The sequence below is a fragment of the Neomonachus schauinslandi genome, chromosome 9, assembly GCF_002201575.2.
Source record: "Neomonachus schauinslandi chromosome 9, ASM220157v2, whole genome shotgun sequence".
NCBI lineage: Eukaryota > Metazoa > Chordata > Mammalia > Carnivora > Phocidae > Neomonachus > Neomonachus schauinslandi.
The window spans coordinates 84,973,828-84,997,627 of NC_058411.1; the positions used below are offsets into that span (position 1 = coordinate 84,973,828).

General features: G+C 37.9%; 1 protein-coding gene and 1 pseudogene across 2 annotated transcripts in view; one reads left to right on the forward strand and one right to left on the reverse strand.

The window, feature by feature from the left end:
• The first annotated feature begins 459 nt into the window (after positions 1 to 459).
• The window catches only part of CTDSPL2 (CTD small phosphatase like 2), a 75,225-nt gene continuing 51,884 nt past the window's right edge, over positions 460 to 23,800 (forward strand). Inside the window, exon 1 of one of the 2 annotated variants that reach the window (XM_021695291.2) lies at positions 460 to 664. The gene's annotated coding sequence lies outside the window, so the exon portion shown is untranslated. The remainder of the gene's footprint in view (positions 665 to 23,800) is intronic. The other variant, XM_021695292.2, reaches the window with a different exon arrangement.
• LOC110585572 lies at positions 22,240 to 22,922 on the reverse strand (annotated as a pseudogene).

The window sequence follows — 23,800 nt, forward strand, 5'->3', positions numbered from 1 at the left end:
GCCAGGGTAAGCGACGCGTTCCTAAGCCCCGCCTCCGGGGCGAGGGCGCGCTCCCCCTCCCAGCTCTGCCTAAGCAGTTCCGTTAGCAGCGGGAGGAAAAACCGTCTTTCGGGTCCCCGCCTCTACACTCCCAACGCTTTACTCCCTACTCCCCCTGCAATCACTACACAGCCAGCTACGGAGGCCCCTAAAGTACAAATATCCCCCAGACCCTGGCGTATCCTAATAGGTTTTGTCCTTGTTCCTCCAATCGGTCCTAAGGGCCTGCGTTCAATTTTTGTCAAGGATCTGGCTTGTGAGCTTCTTCTGGCGGCAGGAACTCAAGCGCTTTTTACGGAAGCAAAAGTTGTTTGTTTTTTGTTGTGTGTGTGTGTTTTGGTTTTTTTTTTTTTTTTTTTGCTGCTGAGGCCTCCCGCATTCCTTCCCTCCCACCTCGCAGAATTGTGGCGGGAGGGGGAGGAGGAAGTCAAGGCGCCTGCGCGGAGAGGCCGCTTTCCATCCGGGTCTCTGTCCGTGCGGTGCAGCAGGTCGGTAGGCGGGAAATGGCGACTGGCTGAAGGAGCTGGTTCTGTTGCTGCTGCGGGCTAAGCGGGAAAGACACCACACATTGCGCAGTCGGGACCATCGCCGGAGCCTGAGGACACTTCTCTGTCGTCACAGTTAGGTAATCCCCCTCGTCCAGCCACTGCCGCTGCTTCCAACCTTAGTCCTCCTCCTCTTCCAGGGCCGTCTGCCGGGGTCTCCTCCCCTTCTTAACCGGGTTCTCCAGCGGCTCCGGTGCCTTGGTAGGCATGCACTATTGGCGCCTCGTAAGTGCGCCGTGTGGAGCCGCTCTTCTCTGGACTTTCCCCTGGGAACAGAAAGGGAGCTCACTTCCCGCCAGCTTCAGCTCCCAGGCTGCGGCCTGTGTTGTGATTTCTGGGGTTAGATTTCACTTTGCTACCCACCCCCACCCCGATCTCACGTTCCTAGTCCCAAACCCTGTGGTCCCTTCGGGTAATTGGGTTAGATCAGCTTTTCTAACCTTGGCCCACCTAATGTTTTCGATATTTCATTCTTTTCTAGTATGGTGCTTTTAGGGGGGCGTTGCTCTTAGTTTTTATAAACATCTTTTGAGGATCTGGAATTAGAGATTTCATCAAGTTCTGTTTATCTCCTATACTGTTAAAATGTTGAGTTGACATTGTTACTTTTTCGAATCAAGAGTTGTAGTAAAGGACAGCCCATGTGGAAGGCCTGTGGTTTCTGTAGTGGTCAATTAAGGGTGAATCTTATCGGCCGTAGTATTCGACGCTCTCTTTGGGTGTTAAATGACTATATGGATGTTTACTTTTTCATTCTTGACTAGAATTCTGTGGTAAATAATTGCATAAGTAAATCGTGTTTATTTACTTCTCACCCTAGTGGTGGCTCGATGTGTGAATGATGTTAAGCACTTTAGAGTACCTTAGGGAAGCCTAAAGAGATACTGCTCCTAAACTGCCCTAAGATCCTGAAATGAAATGTACTTAGTAAATGTTCCTCCAAGGCAAGGATTTTTCTTTCTAGTGCTAATAAAGTGGTACCATGATTGCCGCCCAATATGGGTATACATATTAATGACTTAAATGATAGTTGTATCTTAGTAAATTTCAGATTGTAGATTTCTTTATATACAGTTTCCCTATACTTTGCCAAGTTTTAAATTTTCATTTGTTGTCCAACTGTAATCCTTATAAAAACAAGGAAACCGCTAGTTAGAGCTAGTTTTATTACCCCCCCCCTTTTTTTTTTAACATTGCTGACCAGTTGTCCTAAAGAGAAGTAATGAGGAGACTGTTGATGTTTTTCAGAATTTGTTTTTCCATCTCGTTGAATTTGGGGCCTTGATGGGGTTTTTTTTTCCCCCTTAACTAGTCAAATTAAATTTTTAAAATATGGTTCATGTTACACATCAGTTGATGTTTATAACTCAAAGGTTTTCAGTTCTCTAGGTTCAGTTTAGAAGACTTCACTCATGTTAGGTTATTAGGATTAAATTTCAGTGATAAACAAGAACACACCAACTTCGTTATAGTTGTCATTTGGTAGATTCCCCCCAAGGTCATAAAGAAAGTCAAGGCAAAAGTAGCTCTTAGGTGAAGCAGTCTTTTAGGATTGAAAAACCATACAGTTGTAGTTTTAGTTTTTACTTATTTGACATTTGCCATGAGGCATATATCCAAGCCAGACATATATTCAGTACTGGTTGTATATGACTACATTAATTTTTAGTTTAAACTGTATTAAGTTGTAACTGGATCTACATTACAGTTAGGTAGATAGGTGGTTGACTGTGTAGTATAATTTGAGAATTGCCGGTGCCAAACTTTGTGTCTCTCCTGTGTGTTACAGAATTCTTTTTAAAATGATCTATTTAAAATCACAAATTCTCTGGAAGAGAAACTTTAAACTATTACCTTTATTGGCAATATTATTACATATTAGTTTATCAAATAAACTTGCTGATACTACAAACAGGTGAGGGTTCAGAGGCAGTGGAATGTAGAAGTAAGCTTTTATGTACTTACTGATCAGGAGAGGTGTGGCATATAGGAACACTGTCTAGCAGAGAAAGGCATGGTAGGGGTTGAGTTGTAGTGAGAAGCTTGGGTTTCTTGGAGTCCTTTAAGAATCTTGTGAATCTGACAGTAATGAGGGGTGAGACTAAGTGTGGTCTAAAGAAGAATGGTAGAACCGTGAGGACAAATACGGCTTATAGGTTTGGCCAGCCCTTTTGTTTGTTTCCCTCATCTGCAGGTCCCCCAGTTAGTATGGTATTTTTAGAAGAGTGGAGGGAGAAACACTGATATGCCACTGAAAAAAAATAGTGTTGTAAAATTTTTATGTAATGAGTCTTTTAACTTTATTATAAGGTCACAATAGGCCAGTTGAGTATATTTTGGATCCCCTGTTTTATGGTATTCATAAACTCTCTTGTATTAATTTAGAGAGATTGTAGGAAAGGAAGTATGTCTAGATTAAACATGAATCATCAGCAGTACTTTGACTTGAGGTTCTAGCAATCAGGTTTTCATAATAGCTATAATAATTTTAGAACAAGGAAATGTGTTTACTACTTTAAACAAACATAAAGCTGTGCTATTAGAAGGCACTTGAATACTTAAGAAATAATTGAGATTAATATTTAGTAATAGTTGCTTATATAGTTTAGGAAGAATGTTTTTTTCCTTTGGACTAAGTACTTCCATATCAAGAAATTCTTTGGGGGGTGTCTGGGTGACTCAGTTGGTTAAGTGTCTGCCTTGGGCTCAGGTCATGATCCCAGGACCCTGCTCAGCAGGGAGTCTGTTTCTCCCTCTGTGCCTCCCTCTCCTCGGGCTCCCTCTCTCTCAGATAAATAAATAAAATATTTAAAAAAAAAAAAGGAATTCTTTGGGAAATAAAAAAGCAGAGATGTTGCTAAAAGTAAGTAAGAAGGGGAAGATTAAGACCCTGTTAGCATAATCTGATATTTTAAGTTTCTCATGTTGACCAGTTTAAGTAATCTTTGAGTAGGAATTTTTATGCCTTATTGAAAAAAGAGTATATTATTTTTTTTTAAGATTTTATTTATTTATTTGAGAGAGAGAGCACACGCATGAGCGGGGTGTGGGGAAGGGCAGAGGGAGAAGCAGTTGGGGGCTCAGTCCCAGGACCCTGGGAACATGACCTGAGCCGAAGGCAGATGCTTAACCGACTGAGCCACCCAGGCGCCCTGACTATATTACTTGTTAAAAATATCCAGAACACATAAGTATCTTTTTAGTTGAGAAAAAACTATGGTTATTTGTTGTAGTAGTAATTGTTTTTTTCCTGGTGTTCCCCAAATATGTATGATTATCCTGTTGCATTGAAAATGATTAACTTCTCACTGACCTTACAAGTACCTGCTTTAGTATATTTTGTTAAATAAGATAATTATACAATCCTTTAATTTTCTGAGGTACTGATAAAAATTATTTGAAAAATATTCACAATCACATTTCAAACAATTGTGCACTTTTTCCTTATTGGGAGTATACCTTTTTATTTTTATTTTTTTTTAGTCATAGCAAACAAAAGGTACTTCTGTTCGAGAATTATGATTATACCTTGTCTTTGACTAGTTTATTTATTTATTTTTAAAGATTTTATTTTTAAGTAATCTGTGCCCCTAACGTTGGGACTCGAACTCATGACCCCAAGATCAAGAGTTGCATGCTCTACCGACTGCCAGCCAGGTACCCCTACTAGTGATTTAAATAGAAATTCACTCTGGGTGCCTGGCTACCTCAGCCCATAGAATGTGTGACTCTTGATCTTGGGGTTGTGAGTTCAAGTCCCATGTCGGGGGTAGAATTTACTTAAAAAAAAAAAAAGTTCACCCTTCATAGATCTTGTCTTTAGTTTCTCCCCCATCAAAATGACCAGTTTTTATGTGGTAGGTAGTATAAGAATAGTAGGGATTATTTCAGATACTGTAAATGTATTTTGGGCAAAGGCCTTGGTGTTTTACTACATAATTTTAAAGATTTTTAGTTAATAACTATTTTTCTTTTTTGTCAACATCTCATTGGTTCTTAATAAATTAATGTTTTCTGCAGGTTTCAGATTTCTGCTAGCTTGAGAGTAGGTTTAATATAAAATTAATTTTCTTTAAATAGAATTTTTTTTTTTTAAAGATTTTATTTATTTATTTGAGAGAGAGAATGAGAGAGAGAGAGCATGAGAGGGGGGAGGGTCAGAGGGAGAAGCAGACTCCCTGCCGAGCAGGGAGCCCGATGCAGGACTCGATCCCGGGACTCCAGGATCATGACCTGAGCCGAAGGCAGTCGCTTAACCAACTGAGCCACCCAGGCGCCCCTAATCTTTTTTTTTTTTTAATACTTTATTTATTTATATGAGAGAGAGAGAATGAGAGAGAGCACATGAGAGGGGGTAGGGTCAGAGGGAGAAGCAGACTCCCCGCGGAGCAGGGAGCCCGATGCAGGACTCAGTCCAGGGACTCCAGGATCATGACCTGAGCCAAAGGCAGTCGCTTAACCAACTGAGCCACCCAGGCGCCCTAAATAGAAGTTTTAATCAGAGTATAAATAAGTAGCTATATTTCTCCTCTTGCTCAGTTTTGGTGAGAACTACTTAAATAAAAAGCACTCTTAGGAAAATTCTGCTAAAATTAAATTCACTTTTTTTATTTTCAAATTTTCGTTGTTAATGTCTCTAATAAGTACATTGTAATATGTATATATACAGGTGACCCAGCAAATTAAAAAACAAAAATGTTGGAATATATATATGTCCTAGAAAGGATAGTAATATGATGAAAAATGATAGATTGGAGTGACAAAATTCCTATGTGCTTTTTGAGGAAAAAGAAAAGTTTCTCATGAATATTGTGGTACTCAATTCTTAAGAATTCAGAAATTACATTTTTGCTAACACATTGTATTATAAAGTGTTATTGATAGGAATTTCTTTCATACCATGTAGTTGAATGCCCTTTTTACAAGATGTTTAAACTATATTTATTGGAGGTAGTTAAAATTAAAACAATCTCCAAATTACTGTTCTTTTTTTTTTTTTTTTTAGATTTTATTTATTTATTTGATAGAGAGAGACAGCGAGAGAGGGAACACAAGCAGGGGGAGTGGGAGAGGAAGAAGCAGGCTTCCCGCGGAGCAGGGAGCCCGATGTGGGGCTCGATCCCAAGACCCTGGGATCATGACCTGAGCCGAAAGCAGACACTTAACGAAGGAGCCACCCAGGTGCCCCTCCAAATTACTGTTCTATTAAAGATTAGGTTAAAGAAATAAAAATGTCCTCAGCGGGACATACTACCTCATGCTATCCATAATATATGTTGATTTTGTCCTAAGGGTATTTCTACTGAGGACATACAAGGTTTTAAGTTGGGGTACTGCTAGTAGTATTTTAAAACATATATCTGAAAGACTGTGCCTTAGTATTTTCAGTGATTAACAAACTGAATAATGCCCTCTATTCTCATAGAGTGTTTTAGTCATCACTAATTTAACAATCCACATATTTTGTTTCTCCAGAGAAAAATAATTGATCATGGATTTAGAAAAAGCATTCTTTGTTGTTCTTGTTCATCAAAGCAAACTTTGAGAGGAAAAAAACCTCATAATTTAATCAACCTAACGCAGCAGCTCTTTTATTTTTTGTATATTCTCTATATTTTGACAAATGCTTTTGACTATAAGTTTATTATATTTAGTAGTTTCTGAAGAAGCCTATAATGTTAGCTAATAAAAAAAGACAAAATCATATATCAAAAATAGTAATAACCCAAAAAGACCACCTATCTTTATCACACACTTTTTTGGGGAAGGATTTGATGAAAACTCTCCTTGTACTGGAGTTGATGCTTATATAATACCCCTCTCCATACTCCTTCTGCTCTAGTTGACTTTTGACTTTTATTAGGTAGTAAGTGGGAGGGACAGAGAAATCTCTTCCTTCTCTGAAGTCATTTAATGAAAGCTTAGGGAAGTAGTGGAGATTAAAGTGGAGAGTTGCAATACCTGACGCTGTTGATTTCAGATTAGTCAGGCTAGAAATAAACCGTGAAAACAGATGCTGACACTTTTGAAAATGTTACTTGGTATCAATGAAAGCAGTGATTTTTAGCTTTTTCTTTCATAATATAAATTTTAATATAAATTTAGTAGTGATACCCTTTGTAATAGTATAAATTAACAAACCCATGGAAATCTAGAGCTAGAGGAGACCAAAGGGGTCATCTAGTCCAGTAAAGCCTTTGTTTTATTAGTGATGAACCATTTTGAAGATTTTTTAACATGTAGTAAATGTTTGTCTTAATTAGGGTGCTGTGGGATGAGTTGTATGTAATAGAAGGATGAAAACAGCTCAGATTAATTAATGATTCATTTCCCATTTTGGCAGCTTTTTTCTTTTGGTAAAATTTACATGTAGTGAAATGCACAGATCTGATGTCCAGTAACAACTTCTGCTGTTGAGGAAATGAAATGCTAGAGTGATTGCATGACTTAATCATTGCCTGATCAGTGTCACAGCTAACTAATGATAGATTCGGGATGGGTACCTCCCTGTTACCCCTTCAGTATCTCCCTGAGGAGGCTACTCCATAACCTTGCATGCATATATTCTTTATATAGCTAACGTATAATTTGTATATACCTAAATTTTATGGGAAAACCCAGACTTTCCTTTAAAGTTTGATTTCTGATCTTTTTACAGTTTTCTTTATTACCTACTTTTATTTCCCTCTTCTCTGCTTTATTCAGCAAATACTTGTTTAAAGGATATACATCAGTTTAGTCCTAGATAATTTGTTAAGAATCCTTTATATATGCAGTGTGCTCTTTTGTTGCTTTGATAGAAATTTGTGCACTCTAGACCTCAATAGCAAATTATTGAGTTTATGCTTGTAGCATTATTATAATTTTGTTAACACAAGATAATTTGTAACTGTGATTGCTTCAAATATTGCTTGGAATCAGGGATTTTGTGAAGAGGAAGGAAATCTTATGAGGAAGGAACATTTTTAGTTTTATTTATAGGCCTCTTTTTTGTGAGCAGGAATTGATTGCTGCAGTGAGGATTATTTATGTTTTAGTGACATAGTTTTTTTTCCCTTTCTCTGGTCTCTGAGGAAAATGAAAAAAATTATGGTTCAGTTAAACAAAGATTGAGTTTTCTTTTGTTCCAGGTTACTGGAGTTACAGATAAGACTTTTGCCTTCAAGACTCTTACAGTCTAGTGGAGCTAAAGATATTTAAATTATTTCAGTAGGATTTGTTAAGAGCTTAAGTAGAGATAATCATAGGTTTACCATAGGCTTAGGGATGTGGAGGTGGTTACTTAACTTACGGGGTGCATGTTACTTGGGCTTTCAGTGATGAAGATAAGAATTAGTTTAGTTGAATGTTTGAGGTAGAGAAAAGCAGAACAGTGTGGACAGGAACTATTATTGGAGCACATAGAGTGGGGCAGCAAATAGCAATGAAAAAAGACTTGGAGTGATAGATTGTGTAGGGTTTTATATATAATGCCGGAGTTTAGTCTTTATTTTGAAGGTAGTTAATAAGAAGGAACAGGCAGATTTGTGGAGTGTGGAGGATGGATTTAAAGGGGACAAGTTGAGAAATGTTTTAGAGGTAAAATCATCAGGATTGGGGGCGCCTGGGTGGCTCAGTCGTTAAGCGTCTGCCTTCGGCTCAGGTCATGATCCCAGAGTCCTGGGATCAAGCCCCGCATCGGGCTCCCTGCTCCGCGGGAAGTCTGCTTCTCCCTCTCCCATTCCCCCTGCTTGTGTTCCCTCTCTCGCTGTGTCTCTCTCTGTCAAATAAATGAATAAAATCTTTAAAAAAAAAAAAAATCATCAGGATTGGTGATCGACTATAGGGGACAAGAGAGAGGAGGAATGAATAGGATGTTTAGGGTGATTTGTGGTTTGGTTGATTAGGTAGATGGTTGGTAGCGTTATTTGTGATCAAGAATATAGGAGGGGCTCCTGGCTGGCTCAGTTGGTAGAGCATGTGGCTTTTGATCGCGGAGTCATGAGTTTGAGCCCCACATTGGGTGTAGAAATTGCTTAAATAAACTTAAAAAAAAAAAACAGAATAAAGTAGGAAATATATAGAAGGAAGAGCAGGTTTGGGTATGGGGGTGGGATGGGAATGTGGGTGGGAAAGTGAGTTCAGTTTTGGGTAAGTTGAATTTAGGTGCCACGTGTTGAGTGTGTTGAGAAGTGTTGAAAAGGCTGTTGGATGTGAGTCTGAAATTTAGAGGGGATAGGGAAACTAGCAGAATTAATTTTGTAATTGGTAGTGAACATTTGGAAGAAGCTTTCTCCCTACCCCCTAAGCCCACACTACTTTTCCAAACCTTTTAGCTGTACTGTAGGTAAATAGAAAGCAAACTTCATTGCTGAGTTTTAGATTGCTGAGCCATCAGCTTTTTCTATTCCTGTAATGAGATCTGGTTTAAATTTGAAAAAAGTGGAAACGTTTTACATTATATACTTTCCCCCCCTGCAGGGTCATGAGTTCTTAGGCTTAACATGTCATTGCCCCCATTGCTATGTTTGTTTTATGATGTAATCTACCTAAATTTTACCATTTTCATTCATTAGTAGTACATTTATTTCCCTGGTGTATTCATTTCCCAATCTTGTTTTATTCTATATTACTGATAATAGAAAAGAGCTTACCTAGTAATGGAGCTCCAGAAAACCTAGAGGATATGTTAAATTCTAACATAAATAGAATTACCAAGATGAAGCAGTATGCGCATGTTCAAAATTCTTCCCTTTATATTTTAAGTTTAAATAATATTACGTTATTGCAGATGTTGTGTATGCAATTTCTGATTGGTACTTGGCGCAATTAATATGTATCATTTAATTTTGTTATCAGGGTAATGCTGACCTCATAAAATGAGTTGGGAAGTGTTTCCTTTTTCTAAAAGAGTTTGTGTCGATTTGGTGTTTTTTGTTTTTGTTTTAAATGTTTGGTAGGATTCTCCAGTGAAGTCATCTGCACCCGTGTTGGACACTTTTCCTATAATTTCAATTTATTAAAATAGATATAGGGCTGATCAGGTTACCTATTGTGTGAGCTTTGGTGGTTCATGTTTTTTGAGGAATTTGACCGTTTTATCTAAACTGTTGAATATATGGGCATAAAGTTATTTGAAATATTCCATTATTGTTCTTATAATGTCTGTGGGATGTGTACTGATTTTCCCCTTTCCATTCCTGATATTTGTAATTTGTGTCTTTTTTTTTTTCCTCAGTCTTGCTAGAGGTTTATCAATTTACTGATCTTTTCTAAAAATCAACTTTTGGTTTTTTGAGTTTTCTGTTTTTGTACTCATTGGTTTTGTTTCTGTTGAATGCTTTGTCTTTTGACAATGGGTTGTATATTTCTTTTTTGTGTGTCTTGCAATATTTTATCAAATGCCAGATATCATGAATAGCACAGTAGGGACTGAGTAGAGACCGGGATTTTTAGTGTAGGGGGTCTGGATGAGTTGAATTTTGGTTTTGTTGTTGCAAAGGATTTTTTTTTTTCTTTGCAAAGACTATTTTAAGTGCACCATTGATTTCATACCTCTCTAGTGTTACTTTGTCCTTTAGCTAGAAACTGAGGCATGAGAATGTGTTTCTCAGTTTTCCTGATTGACTCTCGGTTTTTGGCTTTCCTTGTGCCCTTGTGCCTCTGTGTGGACTGTAGATGCTCCTGATTCTCTTCCAGTGATGTATTACAGTTGTGTTAATCTGTGCTTGTTCACCTGGTGGTGGAGTCAGGAATATCTTTGTTGTCCTGGTTCAGTCTCAATATAGGGTAGGCCCTGTGTATCTAGACATCAGGGGTGGGGCTCTGTCAGTGATTGCTCCTCTATGCTAAATTAGGCCTTGCATCTTTTCAGGTCTTGTTTTCAAGCCTTGCCTCAGTGGTAGGAGGTAGCTGAAGGCAGTGGTATTAAGATCCTGGGCCCAAAACTGTTTTCCTGCCCCTCCCATAGTGGTAGAAGGGTTTTTCTTTGACTCTACCGTCATTTTAATGATGTCTTCACTTACGCCCTGAAGGTGACTGGACTTGCTGCCCCTCCCCCAGCTTTAAAATTTTCTTTCCTTAGGGGAGAAGGATCTGGTTAGGGCTTTGATATTTTTTCCCTGGTAGAAGCTGCTCTTCTCTTCAGCCCTGCACTACAGAAGATTCTTTCTAGTCACATGTTCCCATATTGGGAGCACCTGGTGGAGGTCTGTGGCAAAAATACTGCAAATATAGAGTCCCATGGGGTCTAGGGCTCCCAGGAGTACTACTCTGTATGACAGCCCACTTTGCCTTAAGGCATTTATTAACAATTAGACAAATTCTTTTTACCTGCTTTTATGGCACTGCTGTCTTTCCCCTTGTTATGCTGCAGGTGAGCCAGCGCTTACATCCTTGTCTTTTCTTGAATATTTATTTGGTTGTTCTATGACCTCAGCTCTCTGATGGGTTCAAGAAAAGTTTGATTTTGCAGTTTATACAGTTTTTAAATTGTTGTTAAGCTGGCAGCAGTATTTTTTCCCCCAACTTCTTGTTGTGTAGGCAGACCCCAGTTAATGTATAAAAATGGATCTTTAGGCAAAATTCCACAATTAGAGGAGGTTTTCTGTCTGTTCTAGAGCTGTAGTTTGTAATTCCATGAATTCTTTGTGCTCAGGTTGCTTGGGATAAACTCCCTCTACCTTTTCCATGGTTTAGTCCCTGTTGGGGCCTGACATTTTGGCGTCCGGTGCCACAAGGACCGCCCGATGATGGTACGCTGTGACCGCCAGCAAGGGTGGAAGGTGGAGGTGCCGGGATGGAACATAGCAGCAGGAAGAGCAAATTTTTTCCTCTTCCCTAAACATTGCAGTTACTCCCAAACTACCTTATGGTCAGCCCCTCCTTTACAATTTTTGTTATCATTCCCCCAAACCCGTCTTTCTCCCAACCCTACTTATCCTTCCATTCCATTTCCTGTTATGAAAGGCCCAGAAAAACCAGGTAATACTAAAATTTTTGATCCCAAACTTAGATGAAATATTTCTGTACTTTGTATATCTGACGATCCAGCATTTTTTGGTCTATGGGTTATTTTGTCAGTTCTTATAAGTAGTAAATATATAAACAGAATATGAGGGCAGATTTTACTTAGTCCCCTTTTCTGTACTTCTGTTCTTCCCCTTTTTAGTGTAGTTTGTTAAAAAATAAAAAGAAGGGGCTCCTGGGTGGCTCAGTCGTTGAGTGTCTGCCTTCGGCTCAGGTCATGATCCCAGGGTCCTGGAATCGAGCCCCACGTCGGGCTCCCTGCTCCGCGGGAAACCTGCTTCTCCCTCTCCCACTCCCCCTGCTTGTGCTCCCTCTCTCGCTGTGTCTCTCTCTGTCAAATAAATAAAATCTTAAAAAAAAAAAAAAAAGAAAAGGGGTTTTGTTTTCCCATTCCAGAGTCCCCATCTGTCACTCTCTTGGAAACCTTTACCTTACGTTATCATTAGTGGCTCAGAAAAAGGGATTAGATGGAGATCTGTAGGTTCCCCCCCCCCTTTTAATTATGGTAAAATATACAGAACATAAAATTCACCTTTTAAACCATTTTTAAATGTACAGTTCAGTGGTACTAACTACATTCATCTTGTGCAGCCATTACCACTATCCATCTCCTGAACTTTTTCTTCTTCCTAATGTGAAACTCTGTATCTATTAAATAATAGCCCTCTTTCCCTTCCTTCCTCCAGGCCCTGGCAACCACTATTCTACTTTATATCTCTATTGAATTTGAGTAGGTACCTCATGTAAGTGAAATCATACATTATTTGTCTTTTTGTGACTGATTTATTTTCCTTAGCATAATGTTATCAAGTTTCATCCATGTTGTAGTATATTGCAGAATTTCCTTCCTCTTTAGGGCTAAATAATATTCCATTGTATATTCATATCAAATTTTGTTTATCCACTTACCTGTTTTTTTTTTTTTTAAGATTTTATTTATTTGACAGAGAGAGAGAGCGCACAAGCCAGGGGAGAGGGAGAAGCAGGCTCCCCACCGAGCAGGGAGCCAAATGCGGGACTCGATCCCAAGACCCTGGGATCATGACCCGAGCTGAAGGCAGATACTTGACTGACTGAGTCACCTCAGCACCCCTCCACTTATCTGTTGATAGACACTTTTGCTTCCACCTTTGGCTGTTGTGAATAATGCTGCTGTGAATATGGCTATACAAATATCTGTTTGCTTTCAATTCTTTATAGAGTATATACCTAGAAGTAGAATTGCTAGATCATATGGTAATTCTATGTTTAATTTTTGAGGAACTACCATAGTGACTGAACCATTTTCCACAGTGATTGAACCATTTTACATTCTTATCAGCAATGCACAAGGGTTCCAGTCTCTCCACATCCTTTTGACACCTCTTATTATCTGTCTTTTTGATTATAGCCATCCTAGTGGGTGTGAAGAAGTATCTCATTGTGGTTTGGTTTGCATTTCCCTAATGATTAGTGATGTTGAGCATTTTTTGATGTGCTTATTTGTACATCTTCTTTGGACAAATACCTGTTCAAGTCTTTTACCCATTTTTGAACGAGGTTATTTGATTTGTTGTTGTTGTAGTTTTTCAAAAATATTCTGGATATTAAGCCTTATAAGATATATGATTTGCATATATCTTATTCACTGTTGATAGTGTCCTTTGATGCACAAAAGTTTTCACTGTTGATAGTGTCCTTTGATGCACAAAAGTTTTTAACTTTGATGTAGTCCAATTTATCATTTTTCTTTTTGTTGCCTATGCTTTGGTGTCATATCCAAGAAATCATTGCCAAATTCAGGGTCATGCGGTTGTCCCCTGTTTTCTTCTAAGAGTTTTATAGTTTTAGCTCTTAAGGTCTTTGATCCATTTTGAGTTAATTTTTATATATAATGTAAGGTAAGGCTCCAGTTTCATTTTTTTGCATTTGGATACTCAGTTTTCCCAGCACTAGAGATGGATAGTTTTACTATCAATAGGCTTGGTGTAGAAATATGGAATATAGTTTTCCACATGTTGGTATAATGGTTTAGATTCTAGATTTTTTTTTTTCAAGATTTATTTATTTTAGACAGAGCAGGGGAAGGGTAGATGCAGGGTAGAGAAGGAGGCAGAGAAGGAGAGAATCTCAAGGAGACTCCCCACCGAACATGGAACCTGATTTGGGGCCAGATCCCAGGACCCTGAGATTATGACTTGAGCCAAAACTAAGAATCCGATGCTTAACGAACTGAGCCACCCAGGCACCCCTCGGTTTTTCTATTCAGTTACATTATGGGTAAAAATATGACATAGGAGCTCCCCTGGAACTGTAATCCCCATTTGTAACACTATTTCTATGAGAAGTTTTATTTTGAGCTCCTAACTGCCAATTTGTAAACACAGCTGTTTGTAAGTTAACCCTATTTTAAGGCTTTGTATAGAAGGGTTCAGCAGGAAAATCACTTGTGAATGACTGTGTATTTAGAAAAGAGCAGTAAAAACAAACTTTAGAGGCTGATGGGAAATTAAAATTATTGGTACCTTTTTAATTAGTTTCTTATTGGTGATAAATACACCATTTTTACATTGTCGGTTATTTTTATTGAAATGACCTGGAAATTGTTACCTAAACAGTTCTGCCATTTTTTCCACCTCATTTTCCTCCTTCATAAGATGGAAATAATGGATGCTACTTTATGTTGTTGAAAGATTAAGTGAAATAATATATTAGAAAGCACTTAGGACAGTGCCTTGCACCTAGTAGTTAGTAAAGGACAGCTGTTGGTTAATATGTCACTTTAATTTTTTCCATGTTCAGGTAAATGTAGGTACTTTATTTTTGAAAAGGGTAAGTTAAGGGTTGGTTTTCTGGAGTGGACAGGAAACTTAATAGAAAACCAACACAATACATTTTACAGTGCTTTGGTAATGTGCTTGTTTGGATTATGTTTCAGTATTCAGGTAAGCATGGACATTTGAGCCTTTATTTTAGGATTTTAGTAATTTGCAAGAAATGCCAAGAGATTAAATTAGCAAATATTTATTGAGATCCTGGGATATACAAAGTATTTTTGAAGTGTTAAATATAGTTCCACTATTTTGAGGAGTTGGGGCAAATAATGCAAATGTCTTCCTCTAAATTAAGCCATAGTTGGCAAACTAAAAAAAAATATTTGTTTTTAAGTATTAAAATGAAAAAAATTTTCAAGCTTTGGGTTTAAAACAAGGAAAATTATGCTTAACCAAGTTCCTGGAGTTAAATTCTTCTTAGAAATTTTTTCTTTATTTTATTTATTTGTTTTTTAAGTAGGCTCTGGGCCCAGTATGGAGCCCAGTGCGGGGCTTAAACTCATGACCCTGAAATCAAGACCTGAGCTGAGATCAAGAGTCGGATGCATAACTGACTGAGCCACCTGGGTGCCCCTAGAAATTCTTCTTTATTAAATAAGGGAATTAATGGTGTATTGCAGGTTTTATTCAGTTCACTTTAAACGTTTTTTTGGTTAGAACTCATTTAACATTTTGAAATATTTGCATTGGGAAGTAGTGAACTTCATGTCTCCTTAAGCATTTGAGCACATTTTAGGTTACCTTTATTATTATTATTTTTTTAAAGATTTCATTTATTTGACAGAGAGAGACACAGGGAGAGAGGGAACACAAGCAGGGGGAGTGGGAGAGGGAGAAGCAGGCTTCCCGCAGAGCAGGGAGCCCAGTGCGGGGCTCAATCCCAGGACCCTGGGATCATGACCTGAGCTGAAGGCAGATGCTTAACCACTAAGCCACCCAGGTGCCCATAGGTTACCTTTAGACAGGAAGACTACCTGAAAGATTACTGCTTTGGTTGGGTAAGTTGAACTAAAGTCTTTTTCAACTTTAGTATTTTGATCCTTAGGAAAAAAAATGAGGAAAGGGCATACATAAGTATTTAATGAAATGGGAACTAGAGGTAGCGTATAAATATAATTAAAACATTTAATTTAACCAGTCATTATGACAATTTAATGTCATTTTTTACTTTCAATTAACAAACATTTTAAAAATTAAAAAGAAATTCTGATATGCAAGATTCAGTATGTGGATAGCTGGGGCCCTCCTTAGTCTCTGCTGTGCATGTGTATTGCCTTAGCCAGGAATGTGAATGTCCCAACACCCCTGCAACTTCAGGCTATTAGAGCTGTTGGCCCTCCTAGTTTGCCTGCCATAGAAATTATTACTTATACCAAAATTGTCACTTATACCGATGACCACTCAGTGTAGTCATTGCCCGACTGCTTTAAATCATGTGAGTCTCTTTATTGTGACCTCAAATTTGGCAGTCCTCTCAGCCTGACAAACCATCTGAGCTTGCAGGTGGAGGATACAGGAGTAGAGCAGCCCCAGACTGACACAGACTCCTAATGTTCTTACCCAAAGTTGAGTGGTTTTATAAGCATTCTCAGATTGTTATATGCCTTTGGTTGATTTCTAGAGTACTGAAATGGTGGTTTTTGTTATTTTGTCCAACTGAATGGTTGCTTTTTGGGGAGGTTTATTGACCATAGTCCGAATTCCAGGGATTTTATTTTAACTTCCTCTGTATCTCTGTCTTCTTCCATACTGTATCTAGGTTCCTGAGGACCCAGTAGATGACAGACCTGGAATTAGAAAACTAAATATTAGATTTATCTCCTCTAACAGTCTCACAATAGCAATGCCAGTGCTGTTATCATACATACGATTATTGAAGCCATATATACACTTTTTGCTGTGTTCTTCCTATTCAGTCCTCACCTTTAAATAGTTAAATATATTTACATTGTCAGAGAATATACATACTTATACGCTCTCCCTTTCAACCTTCATTTTATTTTTGCTGTATGAGTAACTACATGTTGTATGTTTGATACTCACCATTTGTTCTTATGCAGTATCTGTAGTCAGTTTGGTTTTCTCATGTGCTCTGTTTGATTTTTTGGCAAGAGCTCCAAAGGCACAGTATTCCTAGAGTTTTTGCTCATTGATAATAGTTTGTGGCCATTATTCCTGTTATCTTTGTTGGATATAAAATCCTGTTCTTTTCTTGATTATTTTAAATATGTTACTCCATTTTTTGTCTGGCATGAAGTGTTGTGATTGAAAAATTTAGAGTAGTCTAATGTTTTTTCCATTATAAAGGCACTTAGTGCATGCCTACATCAAGGTTCTGCAAACTGCTGCAGATGGGCTGACTGCCTGTGTTTGTAAACACAGTTTTAGTGTACGCAGCAGCCATGTTCATTCACTTACATACTGTTTTTGGATGCTTTTGCTATACAGTGCCATAGACACTATTGAAACCAATGAGCATGGTCTAGACACTGATATTTGAATTTCATTTAACTTTCACCCTGTGGTCTGCAAGCCTAAAATATTTACCGTGTTTTATAAGAAAAAGTTTGCCTACATCTGGCTTAGATGCACAAAGGATTTTTGCCTCTTTAAAGTTCAGTAAAGTTCTAGTAATTCATACCAGACTGTTTCGTCACATTTGCTATTCTCAGGTCTGTTTCTTTCAGTACAGTGGTTTCAAACTTTTTCTATTTCTGGAAAGTTCTCTTGTTTTTGAGTATCTGATCTATTTTCAATATTTACCAGTTTCTCTTGAATCTTTTTTTTAAGTAATCTCTTCACCCAACATGGGGCTTGAACTCACAACCCTGAGATCAAAAGTTCCATGCTCCACCAACTGAGCCAGCCAGGCACCCCTTGAATCTTCTATAATGTGCGAAAATATTCCTTCTTTGTTCTGTTCATTTAATTTTTTTTCCTTCTTTTTTGTCTATTTCTGAAACGATTTTTTTTTTTTAATTTTTTCTGTGTTTTTTCAATTCTTTTCCCTCTCTTCAAATCCTGGTTAAATGGTTTAGTATCAGTGTCTAAGCTTGTTTGGAAATAGTGTGTAGTTGTGATCTCTTTTTGTGGACTTACCTTTTGGGACTTACCTTTATTGTCTGTAGAAAGAGGTTTAAAAAAAATTTTTTTTAATATTTTATTTATTTTTTTTAAAGTAGGCTCCACATCCAATGTGGGGCTCGAACTCATGACCCCAGGATCAGGAGTCACATACTCTACCGACTGAGCCAGCCAGGCACCCCAAAAAGTTAGGGGTTTTATTCTGCGCACGCGCTCTCTGTCTCTCTCTTTTTGTTTCTCTTTTTTGCTTATGACTGTATGGGCTCTGATCTAATTTCTGTTACTTTTTAATGTGAAATTTGTTTTCCTGAACTTTTAGGAGGAGGTTTGGTTGAAGACAGTTTTTGACTTAAATGGAGCTTTCTGTTATTTTCTGTGTTCAAAAATATGGAGTATTTGAGTACTTATTAACATTTTGTCTGTCTTTTGGATTTATATCCCCACCCACTCCCAACTTCCTGCTACCTGGTTGGTATTGTTCATAAAAACTTTTTGCAGGTGTTTATTTTGGTAAAATTTACATACTTTGAAACACATAGATTTTAGCTTTAAGTTTTGACAAGTAGATCCACACTCCATCACATATATGTCATTTCTTTTCCCAAGACAGCTTCTATTCTAATTTGTTTCTCCTTAGATTATTTTTCCCTCTGATAGAATTTCTCTTTAATGGTGTCATCAAATATGTATTCTTTTGTGTCTGTCATTGCTCAGCATAATGTCAGAGATTCTTTCATGTTGATGATAATAATATTTGTTTTCTGTTTTTGATTATTATTCCACTGTGTGAAAACACCACAGTATTCATTTTTCTGTCCCTGTTTCCAGTTTGGGGCTATTGTAAATAAAGCCTGACAGGAACATTTTTGTAAAAGTATGCTGTGGACATGTTTACACTCTTAGATAGAAACTTAGAAGTGAAAAAATTATTGGATCAAGGGCTGAAATGTTGTTGAATAGAAATTTACCAAAAACCTAACATTCCCACCAGGAGAATATGAGAATGTTTGTTCCACATCTTTGCTACCATTTATTATTGTCAGTCTTTTTTTTTTTTTTAAAGATTTTATTTATTTGACAGAGAGAGACACAGTGAGAGAGGGAACACAAGCAGTGGGAGTGAGAGAGGGAGAAGGAGGCTTCCTGCAGAGCATGGAGCCCGATGTGGGGCTCAATCCTAGGACCCTGGGATCATGACCTGAGCCGAAGGCAGACGCTTAATGACCGAGCCACCCAGGTGCCCCTATTGTCAGTCTTTTTTTTTTTTTTTAAAGATTTTATTTATCTGAGAGAGAGAATGGGAGACAGAGAGCATGAGAGGGGGAGGATCAGAGGGAGAAGCAGACTCCCCGCTGAGCAGGGAGCCCGATGTGGGACTCGATCCTGGGACTCCAGGATCATGACCCGAGCCGAAGGCAGTCGCCCAACCAACTGAGCCACCCAGGCGCTCATCAGTCTTTTTAATTGTTGCCTTTCAAGTAGGTGTGGATTAGTCTATTTTAATTTCAACTTGCACTTCTGATGGTGAATTATATTGAGCATCATTTCATTTCATGATTGGCTTGTGGCCAATCATCTAGCTTTTATGAAGTGTCTTCTCAGGTCTTTTTAATTTTTATGAAGTCGAGTTACCTAGTTTTTACTTTTGTGGTTATTCTTCATACAATATCATGTCCTCTGGATATAGTTGTACTTTTTCCTTTCTAACGTGAATTTCTTACTTGTCTTTCTAATTCCATGCATGAACCTCCAGTAAAATGTTGAATAAAAGTGGTGAGAGTAGACAACCTTGTCTTATTCTTGACCTTAGGAGGAAAGCGTGTAGTTTTCATTATGCATTATGTTGTTAGCTGTGGGGTTTTTGTAGATGTCTTTTCTCAGGTTTAAGAAGTTCTCTTCTATTGCTGGGTTTTTTTTTTGGTATTTTTATTTTGAAAAGGTGTTGGGCTTGGTCAAGTGCTCTCTTTTTTTTTTGCCCCCCCACATCTTTTTGAGATGATCATATGGAATTTTTCCTTTATTTTTTTAATACGGTGTATTATATTGATTGATTTTTCCTATGTTAAACCAGCCTTGCATCCCTGGGATAAAACCCACTTTGGTCATGATGTGTGTTCCTTTTATAAAGCTGCCAGAGGGATGCCTGGGTGGCTCAGTCAGTTAAGCATCTGCCTTTGGCACGGGTCATGATCCCAGGATCCTGGGATCGAGTCCCGCATCCGGCTCCTTGCTCAGCAGGGAGCCTGCTTCTCCCTCTGCCTGCCTCTTACCCTGCTTGTGCTCTCTCTCACTCTCTCTGACAAATAAATAAAATCTTTAAAAATAAGTAAGTAAATAAATAAAATTGATAAGATGAAGAAAAGTGTTGTTGTTGTTTTTTTTTTAATCTGCTGGATTTGGTTTGTTAGTATTTTGTTGAGTATATTTGCATCTGTGCACCTAAGGGATATTGACTAGTAGTTTTACTTTTCTTGTAGTGTCTTTGTTTGACTTTACTATCAGAATAATGCTGACCTCAGAGATTGAGTTGGGAGGTGTTCCTCAGTTTTTTGGAAGAGTTTGCGAAGGATTCGTGTTATTAATTCTTTAAACATTTGGTAAAATTCACCAGTTAAGCCATCTGGTTCTGGACTTTGCTTTGTGGGAAGTACCCCCTACCCCAAGATTTTATTTTTAAGTATTTTCTATACCCAAAGTGGGGCTTGAACTCACAACCCAGGGATCAAGAGTTGCATGCCAGCCAGGCTCCCCCCGGAAGTTTTTAAAGAAATTATTATCACTAATTCAGTCTCTGCTTATATGAGGCTTTTGGATTTTTTTTTCTTGAGCACATTTTACTTGTGTCTTTATAGAAATTAATCCATTTCATCTAGGTTATCTAATTTGTTGGTGTCCCTTAAAATTGTGTTTTTTTTTTTTTTAAGATTTTATTTATTTATTTGACAGAGAGAGGGAATACAAGCAGGGGGAGTGGGAGAGGGAGAAACAGGCTTCGCGCCCACCAGGGAGCCGATGCGGGGCTCGATCCCAGGACCCTGAGATCATGACCTGAGCCGAAGGCAGATGCTTAATGACTGAGCCACCCAGGTGCCCCACCTTAAAATTGTTTTTATTTCTGTAGGGTTGGTATTAATGACGCATCTTTCACTCCTGACTTTGATAGGTTGAGGCTTCTTTTTTTTTCTTGGCTAGTCTAATTTAAGGTGTGCCAATCTTGTTGATCTTTTCAAAGAACAAATTTTTGGCTTCATTAATTTCTTTTTGTTTTGTGTTTTAAATCATCTATTTGACTTATTTCTGCTTTATTCTTTATTTCCTTCCTTCTGCTTCCTTTAGATTTAGTTTGTTTTTCTCTTTATAGTTTCTTACGGTGAAAAGCTTTATTATTGAGTTGAGGTCTTTTCCTAATATAAGCGTTTACATAAATTGCCCTCTGAGCACTGTTTTGGGAGCATCTCATAAGTTTTTGTAGCGATTTTGTTTGGTTTCATCCTGAAGTATTTTCTAATTCCCCTTGTAATTTCTTCTTTGATACACTGCTTACATATCTAAGAGTTTATTGTTTAATTTCTACGTATTTGTTAATTACTCAAGTTTCTTTCCTTGTGATTTCTAATTTCATTCCAGTGTGTTTGGATACCATATACTTGTTATGATTTCAATACTTTTACGTTTATGAGATTTGTTTTGTGTCCAAACATGCAGTCTGTCCTGGACTATGTTATAGATTCTGCTGTTGTTGAGTGGAATGTTCCATATGCGTCTCATAGGTGGAGAGAATTGTTCATGTCTTTGATTTCCTTATTGATCTTTTGGTCTAGATGTTCTATTCATTATTGAAAATGGGATATTGAAATATCCAGTTATTATTGTCAAACTATTTTTCACTTTTGTTTGACAGTTTTTACTTCATATATTTTGAGACTCTGGTGTGAGGTGCGTATATGTTTATAATTTCCCTCTGAATGTTGCTTATTACATCCCACACGTTTTGATGTGCTGCTGTGTTTTTGTTATTTTTAGTCCAAAATATTTTGTATTTCCGTTGTGGTTTTGTTTTGTTTTCTCTTTTTTTTCTTTCTTTCTTTTTGACTCATGGTTTATTTATAAATATATTTTAAAACTTTCAAATATTTGGTACTCTTTAAGATTTTTTTTAAATTTATAATTGTGGTCAGAGAACATACTTTGTAAGATTTTAGTCTTTAAGTTATTTAGATGTTTTACATCTCTGCATATGGTCTGTCTTGGTAAGTATTCCATGAGAAATTGAAAAGTATATGTTTTCTTCCATCTCTTGTGTGAGTAGTCTGTTTTGAAAGTTCATGAGGGCTTGACTGCTCCAGCCTTTATAGACCTTTTTTTTTTTAATCCATCTGCAATTTATTTTTTATTTTTTTATTTTTGGGCATTAGGTTTGAGGGGAAACAGATTTTGGTTGAGAAATAAACTTCTTTGCTGAAATTACATCCTGAAAGTTTTAAATAAGTAGCAGAAGAAGGGGAAGATAGGTAGTTGGTAAACTGGAGCATAAAGTTGCTATCCTGTTTCTGCCACTATGACTTCCTGTGGTAAACCAAATTATTAACAGGGAAGGGAACTATTCTATATTTTGCTTGTTAATGATCTAAATGAGATGGAGGAGGAAATGCCACTACAAGTTCCCAAGAACTAGGGGCACAAATCCATTCATTCTACTGTCTCTGTCTGAGGTACAATCCCTAAGACCACTATCAAAGAGTAGAAGGTAGCTATATAGAGTTGATTTGCTCCTGGACTTTTTCCAGAGCTTTTCTGTCCTGCTGTCGCTGATGAACAAGGCAAGCAAGACCAAGGCCACACCCACAACGGCCCCTTCAGATTTCCAGAATAAGTGTTGTTCCATCAGAGCTGAGCGGCGGCTTTTGAATTCATTCCCCTTAGATGAGCTGTGTGTGATTTTCTCCACATACCCTGTGGAACCACACTTGGGTGGTTTTAGCCTGGAAATTAGAACACGGAGCACATTCTTCTGCCATCACAAACTCTTCACCAGCCAGCACGGTGCTCACTGACAGCTTCTCTGCCCGCAAGGGCCTCTGCTTGGCAGAGCTTTAAGGTGAGAGCGCAGAGCAACCAGCAGAAGTGGCTGCCCTGGGAGGCTGCACCCGTAGGCATGGAGTGCTCAGTGTCACACCTCTCCGGACTGAGGACCTGCTTGACTGGCCTCGTGCCTTTGTAGCCCTCTGGGAGTTTCCAGATCAGGGCTGTGAAATGTTGAATTGCCTATCAGGGCAAAGGCTTTACTGGCACATCCCCATGGCCATGGCAAGAAAAGCCAACACGCATTTGTTGGGTTGAGCTATGAGCTCACTTGTTCACACCCTCGTGGCCCTCGGTAAAGGCGTACGCTCTGGTACCGCATCACCTCTGGGGCTGTCCCTGTCGTGGCCATTTTGCCTCCCGGAGCCCTTTTAGACCTGTCAAGTACACCTTTTACAATTCACTATTGGAATGGAGAAAAACCTACTTTTCAGCTCCTTCTTTGAATGCTCTTGTCTTTCTTTCCAGTAAATGCCCACTGATTATTTTTGAGTTTAAAGGACCTTTCTCCTAAGCTTTCCCAGAACGGTCTTCACTCTTTTCATGCGGAGAGATCTAGCATTTTATATATACACTATGATATGTATACTTATCTGCCAGACTTTTTGATTCTCATGGGCAGAGGTTATAGTTTTCATCCTTAATATTCTAGTAACAGGTGACCATAGGTATTTAAATTTTAATCAACCAAACTTCATAAGACTGGACTTACCTATGTGCCTTTAGTCTTTTAAGACCTACTTTACATCAGTGTATTATTTCATAAGGTTTTATAATTTCCATTTAATGATTCTGGGCTTAAGATAGATTAATTCTTGGGTATTTTTGATAAAACTTAAAAAAATTACTGAAATTGATTAAAAATAGTTTTGAGAAATTCCCCCTTGCATTTTTCTATATGGGAATTTTCCTTTTCTAAGGCGTGCTGTGCTCAATAACTAAGGAATTAAGGCAACATTTATGCACTCTAAATAGGGTTTTAAAGTAAATAATACATGCCTTGAATGATAAATCACTTTAGAAGTTACATGGACTCTTTAGGAGAAAAGGCAGTATTTTTTATTTTGGGATGGCAGTGTAAACTGAGCACCATTTGCTGCTAGGAAAAAAATAGTTGTTTGTAAAGATATTTAGGGACTCCTCTAGTGAATCATTAGAGTTTGGGGTTTTTTGTTGGAGTAGATTATATATATATATATATATATATATATATATATATATATATATATA